Consider the following 18,587-nt stretch of genomic DNA (forward strand, 5'->3'; position numbering starts at 1 on the left):
ATTTTCTAATTTTTAGTTGTATCATTTCCCCCTCACTTGTTGTATACCTTCTTTTTGTTGAAACTTTGTACTTTTTCCTTTGTTTCAAGAGAACTTACAATTGCTTGAAGCATTTTTATGATGGCTGCTTTACTGTCCCATCTCAGTATTGGTGTCAGGTGATTGTCTCTTCTAATTTGTGATTCCTGGTTCTTGGCATGATGGGTAATTTTCTATTGTATCCTTAACATTTAGCTGTGATGTTAAGGGACTCTGCATCTTGTTTAAATCTTTCATTTTAGCAGGAAGTCATTCTGTCTTTAAGTTTGGCCCCCAGATCCTGGCCTAGCACTGTGGGCTGTGTTTGTTCCAATGACAGTTTTCAAAACTCTTGTGATACTTTGAATCTGTTTGGTTTATTTGGTAACACTTTTGCCCCCACTTTTCCCTGCTGTTGTTTTTGGAGTGTGTGGATGGAACCTCCCAAAACAGGCTTCTTTGTGTCTCTAAGTAGGGGATGCTGTGGCCCAAAATAGGAAAAGTTTCACTGGCTGAGCTACTGATGTATCAGGGTCCCCCTTCCCACTGTCTCTTGGCCACCTGGTATCTTTCAGTAGGGGAGGGGAATCTCTTCCTGGGCTGGGCAATTTAAGGTGGGGGAGAAGGGACATGTCCTTGCTGGTGCCTAGCTGCCAGGTGCCTTGCATGTAGATGGGGAGTCTCAGGTATGTGGGGCTAAAGAACACTTTGTGGCACAGGTATTTCTTTGGCAGAATTGCCCTGGCTGCTACCAGCCAACTACCTAGTGCCTCTAGTTGAGAGGAGGGGAGTGTCAGTCCTGTGAGAAAAGAGAGCACTTCCCTTCACCACTTACTGTTATCAGGGGTCCTAATTGATACCACCTGCTGGTGCTGCTGGGCTCACCTGGTGTTGTCAGCAGGACTTCCGTTCCATCCAGGGAGGAATGAGCCTATTTGGGCTGTCTTTTGCTAGTTTGGGATCCAGGAAATACTGGGCCACTCTCTTATGTAGGGTGGGGGAGTGTAAGAAGCACTGTCACTGTGTTGTTATTCTAATCACAAGGTCCATTATCCAGGAAGTAGAGCTTAATTGCCCTCCCTAGGAGTATGAGCTACACTTATTAATTACTTTTAATGAACAGGGTATGCAAAGAGAAAAATGGTTGATTTTGTAGTGGAGAAAACTGTCCAACACTACTTTTATCAAGTGATCAAGGTTAACATCAACATGAATAAATCATGTTGGCATCATGTACCCCTTGATATGATACACTTCATTTCTGTGGTATTCTTGCAAAAAGTCCATGATGCAAGTCTAATGAGAAAGCTTCAGACAGTCCCAAATTGAGGGGCATTCAATAAAATAACTGACTAGCTCTTTTCAATGAAAGACAGAAACAGTGAAACTGTCACAGATTTGAGGACACTAAAGAGACATGATGACTAAATGCAGTGTCACATCCTAGACTGGATCCTAGATCATAAAAAGGACAATAGTGGAAAATCTGAATACAATGTGCAGTTCCTAATAGTGATGTCCCAAGGTTACTTTCTTAGCTTTAATAAATGTACTATGATTGTGTAAGCTGTTGATATGAGTAGGAAAAAGTGAAGTTACCAGTTGCTATTGACATTCTACTGTAAGCAATAGACTTCATTGACTTATATATTTATTGTTATAGACTTGTAAGTTTCTCTTTTTCTTCCCAGTGGTTTATAAGTGTACTCAAGTAGTTTGGTGCTCAAATCATCCCAGATTTGGCCAGTTGGTGGGAATCCCTTCAAACTGTCTCCCCAGTCCTAGTGTTATCCTCCAACATGATTTTTATCATGTTTTACTTTCTGGATCCAGAATCATCTTGTACTTACCCTATTCTAACCCTGGAAGCAGCCAGTAAGCCAAGAAGCCAGGGTTTCCACTAATGGAAAATGGTGTTGGAGACTAAGATCTGGATGCTGGATGTGCTCACTGCTACTGAAGCATTCTTCTTGGACTTTTCAGTGGACAGACATAGAAAATACATGGGTGTATACACACATATACAAATATATATGCATAAAAATATGCATGGGCACATAAGCATGTACAGACACACGTATACAGACCTTACCAAATCTTAAGTTCACACCAATACTTCCAATTCCTGCTCATCCTCATGGGATTCTTCCCTGCTTTGTCCCATTCCATATTTGTATGACTTCTCTTCCACAGTGAGAACCCAGGCTCCCAACAACATAGACATAGGTACTCATTTGCTGAATCCTATAATGCATCCAAAACAGTTTCAAAACTGCTTCACCACACTGCTGTAAGAAACAAACCTACTAAAGAGTTAAAGATTTCTTTGTAATTCTAGCATACATATAAAAATAAACTGCCCAAGACTGAGGATATATAGTCAAATACTATGTTCATTATTTTTCCTTCTTTCTGACACAAGAGGTAACAAACTGTATATGCTTCTTTCCCTTTTCTCTTTTCACTTCATAACATTTTCTCCATAATATTTCATTAATATCTTCTTTCTCAGACTTTTTCTCACATGTGTTTTATTCCATTGTGTATATGCTGCAGTTGATAGAGCCTCCTATGCTTAAACATTCAAGCCATTTTCAATATTTTGCAACTGTAAATAATGCTGTGAAAAAGAACCATGTGCATGTGTATATTCATAAAATTGCAAGTGACTCTTTAGATTCTTAGAAGTGTGCTTGCTGTGTCAATAGGTATGTATGTGTATACAGTTTAAATATTGGCCAGTTCTCCTCTAAAAGGCTTCTACCATTCTGCATTCCCACCAACAATATATTAAAATGTCTACTTCCTAACAGCCTCACTAATACAGAGTACTGTCAAGCTTTTGAATTTTTGTCAAGCTGATGAGTGAGAAATGGTTATCTCAATGTAGTTATAATTTGCATTTCTCTTATCATGAGTGAAGCTGAACATCTTTTCATTTCTTTATACCTCTTTTGGTAAACTGTCTGATCATGTCTTGTGTCCATTTTTCTATAGGACATCTGGTATTTTCTTCTTGATTTTTAAAAGTTCTTATAAAGTGGGGATATTAACCCTTCAACTGTGAAAGATATTGATTTATAAGGTGATATACTTTTCTTCCAATCATTTGTCTTTTGATGTTACTTACGATATTTTTTTGCCATGTGAAAGGTTTTTTTTTTTTTTCTGGGCAGCCCCACGTGGTTTGTGGGATTTTAGTTCCCCGACCTGGGATCGAACACAGGCCCTCAGCAGTGACAACTCAGAGTCCTAACCCCTGGACCGCCAGTCAATTCCCAGGACCATGAAGGCTTGAACATAGGGAACTTCAGTCCATTTTTCTGTCCTGCAACAGTAGAGATCCAATTGCAAGACGATATTACAGAGACCCATTTTCAGGCCATTTTTCTCCATTCCCCAACTTATACAAGGCCCAGGCAATGTTACAATAGAGTTTAAGTTTTTCCCTTTTCAGCCCATCTCTTTTGAAAATTTCCAATTTTATTTATTTATTTATTTTTTGCAGTACGTGGGCCCCTCACTGCTGTGGCCTCTCCCATTGCGGAGGACAGGCTCCAGACGCGCAGGCTCAGCAGCCATGGCTCACGTGCCCAGCCGCTCCGCGGCATGTGGGATCCTCCCGGACCGGGGCACGAACCCACGTCCCCCGCATCGGCAGGCGGACTCTCAACCACTGCGCCGCCAGGGAAGCCCGAAAATTTCCTATTTTTAAGGATACGCTCCAGAGGTGTTTCTTCTGGCTTAGAAGAGGATCATCCCATGTTGAATAACATGGAACCGTGAAAAAGTGCTCCTAGAAATGAAGTCCAGTGTCCCAGAGACGTCTACCAGGAGGCTTTTTTCCTATAATATTTCCCTATGCTGGGGGTATTCCTTGAGTTTGAGCATCTCTAAAGCCTAGGATGTGGGCTGCTTGGAAGTGGCTATCCAATAGGTAGTCTGTAACAAGGTATGGGCTGCCAAGGCCTTGAGCGAAAGGGGTCCTAGAGGTGCGAAAAAGGAACTCCTGGAGGAATTGGAGTTGGGTGCAATGGGAAATGCCAGGGGGGTCAGGACCTAAGGGCCTACATTGGGAGTATTCCTACAGGGGATTGTTTTTTTGGACATAGAATAAGGTGAGAGACTAGAGAGCAGAACAACGCAAAACCCTTTCCCTTATCTGTTTGGCAGCTAGGAGAAAACTGGGGAGAGCCGGATGATTCCATCTGACACAGGCAACAATGAGTTTGGACAGTTTCCCATGTAATTTAACATACCAAGTGAACACAATTAGTTTCGGATCTCTGTTTGGAGGCTCCAGGGGCCCCATGAAGCATCCCAAAATTAACTGAAGTCAAAAGAATTTCAATTAGAATTTGATATTTGGGAAATCTGTCAAACATTTCCAGAACTTTTAAAACACCCAGTCAAATAGAATCATAGGCTGCTGTGATTCCTTGAGCAAAGGTGGAAAAAGAAAAAGATTTCAAAAGTAAATACAGCTCACTTAAAGGCACAGAAACTCACACAATCTATTATCAAAAGGAGCATTCCCAGAAAACATTGTTTTCTTATGAGAGAAAGAAACCAAATCCAGTCTTATATCAGCCTACTCTTGATAAGACCCAGTTACCTAATTAAAGTTAATCCAACCTTAGAAAATCCCAACCACATACAAAATTCTTTTCTCAATGTTCCGTTTCCACAAATCTTCTGCAACTTTCTGTAGCTGCATTTTGTCCCTTCTTTTTTCTGTTCAGAAATAACCAGCTGTAGGACAAAATCACATTTTTCCCTCTAACAAAATACATTTCCATTCCTCATACCTTCTCTTCTGAAAGCACACATCCTACTTTCCTTAAGCCACCATGAACTGTCTTTTACATTAGCATTCCCTGATTGGAATATCCCATAACCTGTTGGGAAGATCCCATGTATCTTCCCAAAGCACAATTTCTTTCCTTAATGTGATGCAAGGTATGTGTCTAATAAATCCAAACATCCTGTTTCCCTCTCACAAGGAAACAAAAGTAGGTAAATTTAGGCCTGTTTAGCAAATATGGTTCCAATATTTCATCTTATTTGAAATGGCCTGGATACTCGATGGATTCCTATCATTTAACTTAATTTAGTTTCAAGTTACCAAAATCTGGCGGGACTATTCTAAATGAACATTTTGAAAACATGATTATTCCCATAGAGTTTACTAAAAACTTTTATCCAGTTATATTAACTTAAAAGTTTAATCCTATCAGGTTATTTTCCTTGATAGTAGATTTTATCTCAGAAACAATACGAACTTATTGACTTCCAGTAAGCGTAGGTACAATAGAAGTATTATACTTAATGTTGATAATACGCAGAGGTCTGTATTAATTAAACCCACAAGCTTAAGCTAGACAAGTTAATTTTTACATAATCAGAGATCTCAGTTTTCTTGCTTGAATTTAAAAAGGGCTCTTTTTTTCCCTCAGTCTGGGGGACTACAGATGGATCAGGGAGTCTCTGAGAGTCCAGGCAGAATAGTTACGTTGCAAAGGCAGAGGAGAGAAGTGCAAGCCCTCTCTTCTTTTTTTGTTCTTTAAAATCCCACTAAGTAACCCAGGGCTGGAGTCGAGTCTCAGACAATGTGGGATCCATTTGTATTTCAAGGCTTAAGTGCTCCACCATGCCCACAATGTTGGCAGACACTTGTAGGAGTGGTTGGACAGACAAAACTCATAAAACAAAGATACCAATGACAAAAAATTAGACACAAATAAGAAGTTTTCAGGATAAAGGGGATGGGAGTGCAGGTATAAGGACCAAGGGAGAGGTAAAGGGAGGAGGGACAGAAAAGACTGAAAAAGAGAAAGAGAAAGAGAGAGATTGCCGTTTCAACCTGCCCCCTGCAGTTGTCTTTTCAGGCACCAACTTGCAAGCTTTCAGAAAGGGCCACTGAAGGAGGTTGCACCCTGTCCACTGCCCACCGGGGTGATCAAGCCTGGAAACCAGACAGTTGTATGTCATCTGTAGAAATCTAAACCACAGGTGGGACTCTCACCCATGCATACACCAATTTACAGAAATCTGCTGTAGCACTGCAGCAAAGGGTCCCAGGTCCCAGCCTGTCTCAAAAGTGTGGGGAAAGATAAGAGACATACAGAAAACAAATAGCAAAGTGGAAAATGTAGTTCCAACCATATCAATAATCACATTAAATGTGAATAGATGAAACAACGTTAAAGACAAAGATTGATAGACCATATTTAAAAAGGACGGTCCTTATAAATGTAGTCTCTAAGAAGTGGAGGAAAGAAAGGAAGTAAGGAAGGAAGGAAAAGGAAGGAAGGAAGGAAGGGAAAAAGAAAGAAGGTAGGAGAGAAGAAATTAAAGGCATGCAAATTTAAATGGTAGAATTAGAACTTTTATTGCAGAGGACATGATCCTATGTGTTGGAAAACCCCAAGGAAACTACCAAAACAAAATAAAACAAAACAGACTAGAATGTATAAACAAGTTTAGGAAGGTCAGAGGAAGCAACAATTTCTTATAAAAATAAATTGCATTTCTATATACTAGGTACAAAAATATGAAATGGAAATTAACAAAATAATTTCATTCACAGTAGCATGGAAAAGAATAAAATACTTAGAAAGAAATTTAATAAAGTGCAAGATCTGTACACTGAAAACTACACAGTATTGCTGAGAGAAATTAAAGATGTATACAAACAGAAAAAAGCTACAGACTTGGAGAAAATCTTGCAAATCACACATCTGATAAAGAAGGAAATCTTTCCCTTTGCGACAACATGGATGGACCTAGAGGGTATTATGTTAAGTGAAGTAAGTCAGACAAAGGCAAGTACTGTATGATTACACTTGTGTGTGCAATCTAAAAAAGAAAACAAATGGATAAACATAACAAAACAGAGACAGAGTTATAGATACAGAGAACAAACAGGTGCTTGCCAGAAGGGAGAGTGTTGAGGGGAAGAAAGCAACAGGTGAGGTAGATTAAGAGGTACAAAGTTTCAGTTGCAAAATAAATGAGTATGAAATGTACAGTGTGGGAAATATAGTGAATAATTATGTAATATCTTTGTATGGTGACATATCATAACTGTATTTATCATTTTGAAATGTATAGAAATAACCAATCACTATGTTATGTAACAGGAACTAACATAGCATTGTAGGTCAATTATATTTCAAATACAAACAAACAAATTCATGGGAAAAGAGATCAGATTTGTGGTTACCAGAGGCGGGAGATTGGGGGAGGGGGAATTGGTTAGCTGTAGTCAAAGGTACAGACTCCCAGTTATAAGATAAGTAATTACTAGGGGTGTAATGGACAACATGATAAATATAATTAACACTGCTGTATGTTATACATGACAGTCGATAGAGTAAATCCCAAGAGTTCTCCTCACAGGAAAACATTTTTTTTCTATTTAATTTTGTATCTATGTGGGATGATGGATGTTCACTAAATTTATTCTGATGATCATTTCATGATGCATGGAAGTCAAATCATTATGCTCTACACCTTAAACTTAAAAAAATTAAAAAAAAGAAAGAATGGACCAGTTAATATTAATGTCTCAATATTGGCTCACTAGTTGTGCTAAATATGCCATAGTAATATAAGATCTTAACATTAGGGGAAAGCAGGTGAAGGGGATATTGGAACTCTTTGTACTGTCTTTGCAACTTTTTCATAAATCTAAACAAGTCTATTTAAACATAAAAAAAAAATAAATTTTTAATAATGTACAGAAAATCATTGAATTGTCCCTTGTATAATAATAAGTGAACTTCATGGTATATAAATTATATCTTAGTAGAGTTGTTTAAAAGGTTATTAAGAAGGTCAGGGTGGGATCAGGGCTGGGCTGAGGCGGGGTCAAGGCAAGGTCAGGCAGGGCCAGGGTAGGGTCAGGCCGGAGTCAGCAACCCTGGCAATGGGTGCAGAGGCGTAGATCGCCCAAGGCCGAAGCCAGCCTGTGGCCTTTCTCTGGCTGCTGCTGCTGCCCGTGGCCACCCTGGAGCTGTGAGAATCCCCGGCCACGGCCACTGCCGGCCCCGGCTGGGCTCCAGGCGCGGGGGTGTGCTGGAGGGCAGCGCTCCGACTCCAGAAGCGCAACGGTTGGCCCCGGGAGCCACAGGTGCGTTGGGGCCTCTGTTGAAGGCTGAGACGGCCTAAACTGCAGGGCCTGAGGGGCCGGCTATGACCAGGACCTGGGTGCCCTGAGTCACTGACTTTCATCTTTTCTCTGCCCTGGCCAACAACCAGGCAGCCCAGAGACCCCCTCAACACAGGTGGGTCACCGACTCCCCACTGTGCAGCCTCTGGGTGGGAAGTGCCCCAGGACTTCTGTGGGACTGTGGAAGTGGGGACATAGCAGGGTCTGATCCTGAGGCTGGGTGGCTGGGTGGAGGAAAGCACCAGGACTGATGAATGAGTGGCCCTGAGTCCAAGGCCGCAGGTCTCATTCCCCTCTGTGAGACCCTAGGAGCACAGGCCCTAGACCAAGATACCTGCTCTCACGGGGCCTGGGCACAGCCCCTGCCCTCCAAGGTGTGAGTCCTAGAGCCAGGGCTGTCTTCATTAGCCCACTCCCTCTTCTTTTAGAAATGTAGAACCCTGAGTCAGAGGTGGGGAGTGACTTTCCCCAGCTCACAGAGCAGCACAGACTACTGCCTGCAAATCTCCCTCCCTAAGGCACTGGGGTGACATGAAGGAGGCACAGGCCCTTAGAAGTCATGATCTTGAGCAAGTGATGTTGGCAAATTCTGAGACCTTTAGTTCTTTGATCTATAAGAGTAGGCACTGAGGTGTGCTAGTTGAGGGAAATAAGGTCTGTGACGTGCCCAGCCCTTGGCAGCCTCACTCGGGGATGTTCTTCTTCCTGGAGAAGCTGCTGTGAGCTGCTGTGGCTACCTTTGGTCCTCCCTTGCCCCATCCCACCAGACCTCTGGGTCCTCATCCCCACAGGGCTTGCTCTGTCCAATTCTCAGGGGCAGCCAGTGAAGGCAGAGTCCTGGTAGCACTGTCATTTTGGCTAGGCCACTGGACACTTGGCCTTGTTTTACCATCTATGAAGTGGAGAGGGCCTTCCTGGTAGTGGCATTTGGGGTACTACTAGTGTCTCTATTGTAGGTGGCAGGGGAGTCTCCACAGTGTGTGGGAAACCCAAGGTGATGGGGAAGATCTACAGTAGCCTGGACGTAGCCTGGCCCATTCCAGACCACTGACAAACACCCTGATTTCCCATTGCCATAAGAGGAGCTTGGGAAAAGTGGAATGAAAACACATGTACGACTTCTGACCTCTGAGCCTGCATGAGCAAGTTAAAATTATTATGACTTAAGTGTGTTTCACTCTCTGAACCTCACTTTGCTCTTCTCCCAACCCAGCTCAGCTATCTACTTTGTAAGCTTATTAGGTGAACTGAATAACACAGGAAAATAAGTATCTTTTTTAAAATTGAAAAGGAGAAATGTAGGCAAAGACTTATGAGCAAGTGTCTTTATTAAAGAAAGGAGTGTTTATGGTTGGGGGAAATGCTTATGGTGCAAAATTAAGAGGAAAAAGAATAGATATTTTAATTATTTGTAGGGTCATAATTTGGTACCGTGTTTCTCAACAGAGGTGCTACAGGCATTTTGAACAGAGCCTGTCTTCATTGGGTGGGATGTGCCAGCATCCCTGGCCATTGCCTAGTAGTGTGTCAGGAACAGTCCCTAATCATAGGACAAACAATCACGTTCCCAGCATTCTCACACCACATATACAACACATACACACCACACATACACCACATTTCTCACACACAGACACAGACACACACAGACACACACAGACACACACAGACACACACACACACTGTTACTCCTTGAGGACAGAAACCCTGTCTTTCTTGTTTTAATATCCCAGCCTGTGGCCTGGGCAGGGCCAGGCGCCTGGTAGGTACCCCACTGCTGCCACCCTGGTCCTATAGACCATCATTTCTTGCCTGGACCTCCAGACAGGTTTCCAAGATCTCACCCTTTGTGCTATACTTTAGTCTCCACATAGCTGTCTGGGTGTTTGCTTTAAAGCAGGAGTCATGCCAGTTCCCTGCTCATTACCCTCAGTGCCTTCTCATTTATACCTAGAAAAAAGTCGAAACTCCCTACCTTGGCTCTCAGGCCCTGCGTAATGTTGGCCCCTACTCCTCTCTGCTCATCTCCTACTACATCCCTCACCCACACCATCCCAGCCAGCAGGCCTCCTTCCTGCTTGAATATGCCAAGGCCATCACCACCTCAGGGCCTCCACCTTGGCTGCCTCCGTGGCCTCGCTTGCTCTCCCTGCTAACCTTGGCATGACTCATTTCTTTACATGTACAACTCAGCTGCTCCTGTGAGGAGTTTTACTTGATCGTATGAGCTACAACAGGCAACCTGTAATAGCACATCTCCCTGTTTTACTTCCTTTACACCACTTCTTAGATCTAAAACAATTTGTCTTATTTACTTCATTTACCCTGTTGATGCCAAAAGCTCAGCTTCTCTGTACACCGGCGCTAAATCAAATCTCGGAGACAGAGTTTTGGGTGAAGTAGAAAAGGATAGCTTTCTTACTTTGCCAGGCAAAGGGGGACACAGCAGGCTCCTGCCTCGAAAAACTGTGTGTCTCCTTGGAGAGGATAGTGAGAAGTTTTAAAGTAATCGTTCAAAGATGCATGATCAGCCCTTAGACATTCTTCTGATGAGGTGGTTGTGAGGTAAGTAAGAGTCAGCATCATCGACCTTCAGGTTCCAACTGGTCTGGGGTCTACATGCTTGTGGGCAGCATACCATTGTTAATCATTAACTTCTCCCACCTGGAGGGGGTTTCAGTATCAGAAAACAACTCAAAGATATTGTTTTGTGTATCTGTTGATGGGGAGCCAGGACCTTGCCCCAAGGCTGCACTGTTGTTTCTCTTGAATGTTTCTCACTGGTCTCGCATCCCCTCCTTTCCCTAATTAACAACTCCTTGAATCTGCCCAGTGGAACTCAGAGAAGGTCATGGAGGCTGAATGAAGTCTATTTCCTGTAATCAAAGAAATGGGGGACACAGAAAGGCTTTGTGCCCAGGAGACCCACAGGCCCCTGCTCGGTATCCCTGTCTCCCCCAACTAAGAATGTTCCTGTGTATCATTAGTGTCTAAAAGATACTGAACACAAGGACAGAGGAATAAATGAGTGATTGGATGAGAGGGTGGATGGGTGAGGCGTAGGTGGGAGGATGAATGGGTGGAAGGGAAGATGGGTGGGTGGGTGAAAGGATGGTAGACAGAGATAGATGGAGTGAGTGGAGACGGATCAAAAGATGCGTAAATGGGCAAATGGATGGAAGGGTGAGTGGATGAATGGGACATGAGGAAAGAGGAAAGATAGGAAAATGGATGGAGGAATTAGTGGATGGATGGAAAGGTTAATGATAGACAAATGGAGAGTGGGTGGGATGGTTTGTGAAAGGGTAGGTAGGTTGGTGAATGGTTGCTAAGCACCACTGAGTGGCATGTGTTGGTGGGATTTGCCTTTTTCCTTTGTGGAATAGGAGAGGTGTGGTCTATTGCTATGAGGGAGGTGGAGGGAATAGGATGAGTTTGGAAAAGTTTGAGAAAAGGAGGAGGGTTTACTAGGCATAGGTAGAAGACTGAAACAGTGCTGAAGGCTCAGCTGTGCTGAGAAAACTCCATGTTGAAGTGGTGAACAGTAAGGCAGAGTAGCCTGTAGCTAAGCCACAGCACCCTTCACTGATTTCCTCCTGATCCTCTCAGCACCTCTGCTCGAACCCTTCCATCTCCAGGAGGTAAGGTGGGCTTCATTGAGAACAAGTTTTGTAATATATTATACGGACTTAGAAAAGGCAAGAACTTCTCCGTGCATGAGGACATGTTGTGTGCTGGGGACTTCTCGACAGGAAAGGCCATCTGCCAAGTGAGTAAGGTCATTTCTGTTCTTCCCTTGCCTGTTCTCAGGGCCTCAGTTTCCCTGGGAGAGGGGCTGTGTTGACTCTACTATCTTTATGGAGATCACTGGGACTTCCCATTTCCTCTCTCCACATGTCTTCCTGGGCTCCATTCCTTGGCAGTGTCCCCCAGGATAGCCCTTCCCTAAGCCCCTTACACATAAGGGCATCTACTGGTAGCACCCTCAAACAGCATCTTTTTATGAGGCATACTATAAAGTTTTTATTGAAGTATAACATACATACAAAATAATATATTCATACTGTTTTCATAAGTTGGATGAACTTTCACATAGTGACATGACCAATACCCCAGAGATTCCACTCACACCTCCTTCCTATCATCAACACCCAACAGAAACCACCACCTTCACTTTTGACAAGTTAGATTAGATTCTGAATATTCCATAAATAGAATTTATTTCCAGTTGTCAATCTTTCGTGTCTTTATATTTGTGAGATTCATCCAGACTCTTAAATGTAGTTATAGTTTGTTCAGTCTCATTGCTCTACAGGACTCTATTGTGTGAATTGAATTCTATGATCAGTTCTACTCTTGATGGGTATTTTAGAGGTTTCCAAGTTTTCCATTTCTTTTCACTTCCAAATGTTTTATCTTCTATTTCACAGAAGCCCTTGAGTAGAATTGTTGAATTAAAAGGTATGTGTATATTAAGCTTTGGCAGATATTTCCTAACATCTCCAAAGTGGTTGCACCATTTCCACTCATTCCAGCAGTGGATGAGAGTTTAATATTTATTTATTTATTTTCCTTATTTTTTTTGACTGTGTCATGTCTTTTTTCTTTTTTTAACATCTTTATTGGAGTATAATTGCTTTACAATGGTGTGTTAGTTTCTGCTTTATAACAAAGTGAATCAGTTATACATATACATATGTTCCCATATCTCTTCCCTCTTGCGTCTCCCTCCCTATCCCACCCCTCTAGGTGGTCACAAAGCACTGAGCTGATCTCCCTGTGCTATGCGGCTGCTTCCCACTAGCTATCTATTTTACTTTTGGTAGTGTATATATGTCCATGCCACTGTCTCACTTTGTCACAGCTTACCCTTCCCCCTCCCCATATCCTCAAGTCCATTCTCTAGTAGGTCTGTGTCTTTATTCCAGTCTTGCCCCTAGGTTCTTCATGACCATTTTTTTTTCTTAGATTCCATATATATGTGTTAGCATACGGTATTTGTTTTTCTCTTTCTGACTTACTTCACTCTGTACGAGACTCTAGGTCCATCCACCTCAGTACAAATAACTCAATTTTGTTTCTTTTTATGGCTGAATAATATTCCATTGTATATATGTGCCACATCTTCTTTATCCATTCATCCGATGATGGACACTTAAGTTGCTTCCATGTCCTGGCTGTTGTAAATAGAGCTTCAATGAACATTTTGGTACATGTGTGTTGTGTCTTAGTTTCACCACAAGGGATCTTTGCTGAGGCATGTGGGATCTTTTGTTATGGTGTGCTGTCTGCTCTGGTTTCTCTCTGGTTGTGGTTCTCAGGCTTCCCTCTAGTCGTGTGTGGGTTTTCTCTCTCTAGCTGTTGTGCATGGCGCTCCGGAGTGCATGGGCTCTGTAGTTGTGGCATGCGGGTTCTCTTGAGGTGCACAAGCTCATTAGTTACGGCACGCTGGCTTAGTTGCCCCGCGGCATTTGGGATCTTAGTTCCTCAACCAGGGATTGAACCCGCATCCCCTGCATTGGAAGGCAGATTTTTTACCACTGGACCACCAGGGAAGTCCTGGATGAGAGTTTATATCCTCGCCAAAACTTAGCACTTTCCATCTTTTCTCATTTTGATAGCTTATGGTGGTTTGCAAGTCCCTGATGACAAGTTAAATATACTTTCATATGTTTATTGTCATTGGATATCTTCTCTAAAGTTTCCCTTCAAGATATTCCGCCCTCTCACTTTTCTGTTGGGTAGTCTTTTCCTTTAGGGGCTCTTTGTGTATTTTTACATATTCCAGGTATGAGTCCACTGTTGGATATTTGAATTGTAAACATTTCTTTCCTCTCTCTGTAATGCCCAATTTTAGAGGTGGGCAAACAGGCCCAGAGAGGGAAAGTAGCTACCCTAAAATAAGACAGCACAACCTGGTCCCCCGTATTCTGACTCCAAGCCTAACCTGACCTCCACCATATCCGCCTTAGGGCCCAGCCTCCCAAGCTGGCATCGTGTGCGGATCTCTTACATAGATGGCATTGTGGAGTGGAGGGGAGAGTATTAGGGTTCTGGAGTTAGAGACACTGCTCTGCCCTGAAGGTCTTTTCACCTTCTGAGCCCATGTCCTCATTCATAGTGTAGGATTCTCAGGCCTCCCTCATGGGACTGTTGAAAGGATGGTGTAGTGGGTTGGATAGTGTCCCCTAAATTTGTAACTATTTGGAATCTCAGAAAGTGACCTGATTCGGAAAAAGGTCTTTGCAGATGTGATTAGCTAAGAATCTCGAGATGAGACCATTCTGAATTTAGAGTGGGCTGAGAGACAGAGAGACACTTGATTTCAGACTTCTGGCTTCCAGAACTGTGAGAAGAGAAATTTCTGTTGTTTCTATAGTTACCCAGTTTGTGGTAATATGCTTTGGCACCCCAGGAAATGCACACAGGAGGGATGGGATGCACCTGGTCCTTGGGAAGGCCTCACGGACAGCTGTTTTCGTGGCGGCCCAGTGGAGCTGCTGAGCCAGAGGGAAGAAGCTTGGCCACGTGCCCACCTGGTAGGAGGTAGATACAGGTTTCTGGGTTCCCAGTCAAAAACTGATGGCTGTCTGGCCTGGCCCATTGTTCTCACAGAGTCAGCTGCACTGGCAGGTGAAATAAAGGGCTCAGACCCTCGAGTCCCCATCTAGCTGTCATGGTAGACCTCCCTTCCAGCCTGCAGAGCTCATGCCCATGGAGTTCAGGGCTGGAGCCCTTTGTCTGCTTGCCTGCTGACATCCATAGTGCCCCTTGACCCCACCCCCTCTCATTTATCCCCAGGCTGAGGACACCATTGAGCTGGACACCCAGGAGCCCCAGCACATGGCACCTCCTGCCTCCCTTAGCCTTTCAGTCACCACAGCCTGTCTGAGAGGTTCCGTCTAGATTCATCTTCTGCCACATGCCTGCTCTGGTCCCCATCCTCCAACCGGGGGTCTCTTCTCTCCCTGAAGTGCACAGGGCACCCAGAAACAGGTCTTTGGAGAGACAGACCATAGGAGCACTCAGTGCTCAGATTGTGGGGCAGGACAGACCTTGTTCAAGTCTTCAGTCTGTCATTTACTGAGATTGTGACCTTAGATAACCCATGAAATGGGGTTGCCAACGGCCTCCACTTAATAAGGTCCTTATAGAAAATTCAGTACTGTGCCCGGCATTCCGTGGGTGCTTAACAACTCCTGGCTTTCAATCTCCTGGGCTGGTCTGCCTCCCTCTATCTGTATTGTACCTGTTCTTCTGGGCCTGTCTTAGACCTGTCCTCTCACCCAAGGTAGAATTCATTGCTCTGGCCCTGCCCAACACACACACACACACATGTGCACACACACACACACACACACACACACACAGACCCACGGTTTGCTGTGTGTCTTCAGTAGTGCAAAGTGCATCTCACTTTGCATGGGATACATTAGTGTTGGGGCTTCCTCTGCCTTCTGAGAGCTCCCCAGGGGCCAGGAGATTATTGGAGCCCTTCCCCTCTCCCCCAGACTGGCCCAGAATCCATCATAATGTAGAAAACCACATGGCTTATCTGCATGAATCCCTGAGGCCTGGAGTGGACAGGGACCAGGCCTTCCCCTGGCCTTGAACAGCTTGGGGTGGGTACACTGTGGGGAGGGTCAAAGGCACACCAGCTAGGGAGCACAGAGGGGAAGAGCTGAGGTGATGATGGCACATTCCCAATCTCCAAGAAGACCCTGTGTATGACTTTCTTGGGTCTGCAGTGACAAATCACCTCAAAGTGGGTGGCTAAAACAACAGAACTTTATTCTCTTACATTTCTGGAGGTCAGAAGTATAACATCAAGGTGTCGGCCAGGCTGGTTCCTTCTGGAGACTCTAGGGGAGAATGTTTTCTTGCTTTTGCTAGGTTTTTCCAGGCCGCCAGCATTCCTTGGCTCATGGCCCCTTCCTCTGTCCCCAAAGCACATCGCTCCTACCTCTGTTTCTGTCATCACATCTCCTCCTCTGACTCTGAGCTCCTGCCTCCCTCTTTCCGCATGAGGACATTTGTGATTACATTGGGTCCACCCAGATAATCCAGGATAGTCTTCCTATTTCAAGATGCTCAACTCCATCACAGCTGCAGATTCTCTTTTGCCACATAAGGTAACATAGCCGAAGGGTCCAGTGATGAGGATGGGCATCTTTGAGGTTGTTTTTGGCCAGCTACAGCATGTACCCTTCTCTCTCCTTCAAGCTGCCACTTCTCCCACCCCTCCCTCTCAGGTGGAGACCTTCTTATTTCACTGAGAACGCCAAACCAATCAATCAGACTAAAGCCCATTCATCTTGCCAGCCCTACTTTCCCCCACCCCAGTATCTTCCATCTCTCCTGAGCCTCATGGCCCATCCCAGCCAGTCCGTCCTGGAGCTCTGGGTGCCCAGAGGCTCCCCTGCTCCATGTCTTCTGTCTCCCCCTTTCTTGGCTCCCATGTAAACGTGCAACAGCCATCTCCCTCCTGCTAGTTCCCAATTTGTCTGCCTTCCTTCCCCAAAAGACCCAGAGCAGCACAGAATCTAACCCTCTCTACCCAGGAGTGTCGCCACATGACCACATGAGCCACATGACCAACACCCCCAGGAGCCTGTCTTGCCAGAGCCACCGGTGGACCTGAGTCCTCCTCTCACTCAGCACTTCAGAAACTCTCACTCCCATTTCCTGGGCACCAGGACTAGCCAACTACTCTGCTCTACACCTGGTCCCCTCCCCTCCCACCTCTAAATGCCGGAGACCCCAGGGCTCCATGCTCAGCCTGCTGCCTCCCCTCTGCAGTTCCTCCCTGGTTGGTGAGAAAGGCTCAGATTTGAAAGGTCCTGTTGCCTCCTTCAACATATTGCCCCAAATCTGACTGTTTCTTACTGCCCTGGCCCTCCCCATCAATAATCTCTCACCTTCTCTCCTGTAGCTACCTCCCAACTGGTTCATTCTCCACACAGCACCAGAGTGATCCAGGTGCTAGACATAACCTATTCAGTTTTCCATGGGGGTCAAATCTAACCCCCACCGTAAGGCCCTGTGACCCCATGTCCCATCTATCCCCCTTGATCCACACACATCACTGCTCTTCCTCCCCACCACCTGGCTCAACTCTCCTCTCCTCATCTGCGTTTACTGCTCCCTCTTCTCCCGCATCAGAAAGTTAGGTTGTTTCTTGCCTGTAGTCTCAGCACAGGAAAGCTTTGTGCCTCCACCCTATGAAGTGCACTTCCCTTCCTGTCCTGTCCCTTCCATGGCTTGTTTCCACATATCACAGCTGACAATGGCAGGCTAATTGGCTTATTTACAAAAGCACCACAAAAGAGGAGCCTTGTCATTTCACCGCTGTGCCCAAAGGCGGAGGCTGTCCTGAATGCTTGATGTACGTGTTGGACAGGTGAGTGGAGGAGCACCAAGAATGGCTATGGCCCCTGCTCCTCTACCCCCACCCCCAAGGAGGGGACCTTCATTTTGGCTGATAAGTGAAGGGATTTCCAACCAGACTGTCCTGCCCTGACAGCATTTTAAGACTCCAGCAGCTTTCTGGGGACCACCGATCTTCTCTCCGAGCAAAACAGTCTGCCTCCACCACGCCTGGGTATGGGCATTTTCTGAAGTTGCTCAACCAAGAAGTTGAGAGAAAAATTAAAGGCCTAACTAAATGAAAGAAAAAGGAGGAGGAGCAAGCATCAGAAGTAGACTCAATTATGGCAGACATATTGGAATATTCAGACCACAAATATAAGATAACTATAATACTACGGACTCTAGTGGAAAACGTAAGCAACATGCAAGAACATATGGGTAATATAAGCAGAGAAATTTAAAAAATCTAAGAATTAAAAGTAAATGCTACAATGCAACATTGTAAATCAAATACACTTCAATATTTTAAAAAATTTTAAAAAGTAAATGCTAAAAATAAAAAGCACTGTAACCAGAATAAAGAATTCCTCTGATGATAGACCCATCTGTACACTGGACACAACCAAGAAAAGGATCCATGAGCTTGAAGATATGCCAAAAGAAATTTCTAAAATGAAATGTGAAGAGAAAAGAGAATGAAAAAACACAACAATGTATCCAAGAATTGTGGGATAATTATAAAAGATGTAATATATGAGTAGTGAGAATACCAGAGGAGAAAAAAAGAGAAAAAGGGACATAAAAAATATTTGAAGTGATAATGACTGATAATTTTCCAAAACTAATGACAGCCATCAAACCACAGATACAGAGATCTCAGAGAGCAATAAATAAGATAAATACCAAAAATTCTACACTTAGGCATGTCATTTTCATACTGCAAAAAAAAAAAAAAATCAAAGATAAGGAGAAAATCGTGAAAGAAGCCAGAGGGGGGGGAAAAACACTTTATCTGTAGAGGAGCAAG

Source organism: Pseudorca crassidens, chromosome 7 (assembly GCF_039906515.1).
Source record: "Pseudorca crassidens isolate mPseCra1 chromosome 7, mPseCra1.hap1, whole genome shotgun sequence".
Classification (NCBI taxonomy): Eukaryota; Metazoa; Chordata; class Mammalia; order Artiodactyla; family Delphinidae; genus Pseudorca; species Pseudorca crassidens.